A 3,570-nucleotide genomic window follows, 5' to 3' on the forward strand; every position below is an offset into this window, starting at 1 on the left:
ATTAACAAAGTTCATTCTATTATTTTTCATGGAAGTATAAAAAGCAAGCAAACATGATTCCTAATCAAAGAAAAACATTTTATTTTAAAATTTTTTTAAAGAAAAACATTTTAAAGGTGATTTGAATGCTATTCATTTTTTTCTACCTCATCAAATGTATGCAGCTTAATTTATTTGTATACCCTTCTAAAATGCAATGGACCAAATAACTAACATTCTACATATTTGATCTAATTTCTATTCCATGAGTAAAATGTATATACATATATATTTTCTCAAGGCTGCCTAGTTCTGAATGATACAAAGACCCTTTTGAAAGAACAAAAACAAATCTGTGTTACATTATTTTATTTATATATAAACACACAAAACAATATAAAAGTGCTTTGTATAAGAAAAAAGATGCATTATGTACAGGGGAACAAAGATAAGGATGACCACATATTTCTCATTAGTAACAATGCACACTGAAAGTCGTGGAATATGCTCACTTCAGCAGCACATATACTAAAATTGGAACATTACAGAGAAGATTAACATGGCCCCTGCACAAGGATGACATGCAAATTCAGGAAGTGCTCCATATTTCTAAAAAATTAATAAATAAATGTCATGAAGTATTATCTTTAAAGTAATGAAAGAAAAAAAACTATCAACTTAGAAGTCTTTACACAGCAAAATGTCTTTCAAAAGCAAGCAAAATAAAGATTTATTCAAACATACAAAGGACGGATACATTTATCACCAACAGACTTAATATTTTATAAAAAAATTAATGAAGTCATTCAGGCAGAAAGACAGTGATACCAGATGGACATCTGCATCTACAAAAATCAAATCATGGGAAATGAAAACAACTTAGGTAACTATCAAGAATTTTGTTCTTATTAACTCAAAATGTATCATAGGTCTAAATGTAAAACTTAATTCTATAAAATTTCTAGAAGAAATATAGAATTAGGTCTCTCTTACACTGAGTTAGCAAAATTTCTTAGATACTGCACTAAGAACATGATCCATAAAAGAACAAAGTGACAAATTTGACTTCAAAATGAAGAATGTCTGCTTTTTGAAAGACACCATTAAACAAATGAAAAGACAAGCTATAGACTGGAAGGAAATATTTACAAAATCACATAAAGACTTGTCTCCAAAATACAAAGATTCTCAAAATTCAATAATAAGAAAACAAACAATCCAATAATAATAATGATAATAATAATAAAATAGGCAAAAGATTTGAACACTCATCATCAGAGATAATGTATAAATGACAAGTAACTACATGATAAGCTATTTAATATCATTAGTCCTTAGAGAAATACAATTAAAACCAAAAGTGACTAGTCCAATGCTAGGCTTGATATATGATGTTTTTGTTAAATTAGTCAAAAGTACAATAAATATATTAAAAGTTAGAATCAAGTGTTTTCTTTTAATCATTGTTCTGAACAATCCCAAAGTATCTCCTATTATTCAAAGAGACATGAAACTGCCAACTCTGAAAAGTAAATTACTTTTAAGCTTAATTTAATGAATAAATGCCAAAAGGCATTCTTAGAAGTGAGGGGAATGTTGAAAATCCTATATATAATAGAGAGGTAGTGAACCATTATGATAGGCAAAGGAGTCAAATAAAATAATATTTTCCCTCTGACACCTTCTTGCCTTGTATGGTTTGATGTGGAACACTATAAGTGTCCCAACTGTCATCTCCCCAAGGATATCACTTAATATGGGTATAATAACAACTCTCATCCAGTGAATCTAGTTCAGTCCTTTTTGTCCCGCATGAGTACTGGTAGCCTTTCCCCCAGATAGATAATGTGAGAGGTAAATAATATCTTCAATAAGTTTGACATTAAGAGCACCATTATATTTAACCATTGCTTTTCTGAGTTGATCTGAAGGAAAAGGCATCTTTAACCATCATTTAGTTTAATTGGCCTGGCATGATTCTCTAAGACTTGAGAGAGAAAAAAATGTCAACTGCACAAAATTGAGTCTGTAAGTCACCAAGTTGCAGATTAAAAACGACTTTGCCTTTCTCTCCTCTGTTACTGACTGAAGATGCCCTTGATCAGTTAGATGGGCACTTAAAAGAAGAAAAAAGACAGGAAAAATTATATAGAATTGAAGAGATACAAAAGCAAGAAAACTTGAGTTAAATATTAAAATGTATGCATTTTTAACAAGAATATCATAGTATTATGTGATCCAAAAGTATTTTTTAAAAGAAGAAATATATTTAAAAAATATATAACTCTATTTAATCCCAAAAGAATAGAGGAAAAACAGAAAAACTTGAGGATGTGATATTTAGTAGGGAAGTCCTAAAAAAAAACATGATTTTCAACTGTCAGTAGCAAACATAAAAATCAGCACCCAGCTGGAAAGAAACTCTTCCTTTTCTGGCAAGCTGAAAACGTTATGTGAAGTGTGAAGACTTTGGCTAAAATCCTGGAGACAACATTCTGCAATAAACAACTTGATACCACTTTATCTTGTCATACAACACCAAAACTCTTCACAATAATTTGAAAATATGCTCCTCTGCTTTGTACACAGGCAAAGCTCTCACTAGTGTCTGCATAAGAACAGGATCAAGTATGCTGTGTCTAAGTGGAAGGGCCCTGGTCACCTAGACAGCTCTCTATTTTCAATTGTTGTATTAGCTCTAATTCTTTAAGGCAGTCATCTGGAGTTTCTTTTCCTCTCTTTTTATCTTTCCTTTTTTTAAAAGATTTTATTTATTTATTCAGGAGAGACACACACACAGAGGCAGAGACATAGACAGAGGGAGAGGCAGGCTCCGTTGTGAGACTCTATCTGGGACTCCAGGATCACACCCTGAGCCAAAGCAGACACTCAACCTCTGAGCCACCCAAGCATGGCCATCAGGAGTTTCTCATTCTTTTTCGTATTCAGAAGTTGAAACAAGTTCATATTATCAAATGCAAAATATACACATCCTTAAACTCAGTAATTTCTCTTTCAGAAATCTACCTAGTAGAAGCTCTCATATGTGAATACACACACAAAAAATTATGTACAAATCATTTATTTGTAGGAACAAATTTTGTACTAAATTATGTATACTGTAATTAGAGAATAATTAAATACATGCTAATAGCATAATCAAATAATAAATAAAGACATATACAATAGTTTAAAGGTATGGAATAGACTTCCAAATGTGTGTATGAATAACTCTCAAGATACATTGTTATGTGGGAAAAAAATTCAATAATGTAGATCTCTTTCTTTCCTTCTCTATTTCCATAAATAATATTGAAAAAATGAATTTACAGTCAAAAGCCTTTCTAAAGTGTAGAATAATAGGATTAGAAAGTCAATCTGTATATGACTATATGATTTATATATGAAACAATATGGAATTATTACACAGATAAAATATTTACAAATTTACAATGTTATCTCACAACAAAGGTATAGGTTCAGTAGGATTAAGTCTTCTAATAAATAGATAAAAACTTACTCTTTTTGGTGCACAAAGTAATTTTTTTTCTCTTTGCTTCCACTATGACCAAGGGATAAAAAAAAACGGTA

The 3,570-nt window shown here is 30.5% G+C and overlaps 1 non-coding gene across 1 annotated transcript; it reads left to right on the forward strand.

The window, feature by feature from the left end:
• The first annotated feature begins 483 nt into the window (after positions 1-483).
• LOC119867248 lies at positions 484-590 on the forward strand. Its single transcript, XR_005382984.1, has one exon. It is a non-coding gene; the product is annotated as a U6 spliceosomal RNA (small nuclear RNA).
• The last annotated feature ends 2,980 nt before the right edge of the window (positions 591-3,570 follow it).

Source organism: Canis lupus, chromosome 32 (assembly GCF_011100685.1).
Source record: "Canis lupus familiaris isolate Mischka breed German Shepherd chromosome 32, alternate assembly UU_Cfam_GSD_1.0, whole genome shotgun sequence".
In the NCBI taxonomy this organism is placed as follows: domain Eukaryota; kingdom Metazoa; phylum Chordata; class Mammalia; order Carnivora; family Canidae; genus Canis; species Canis lupus.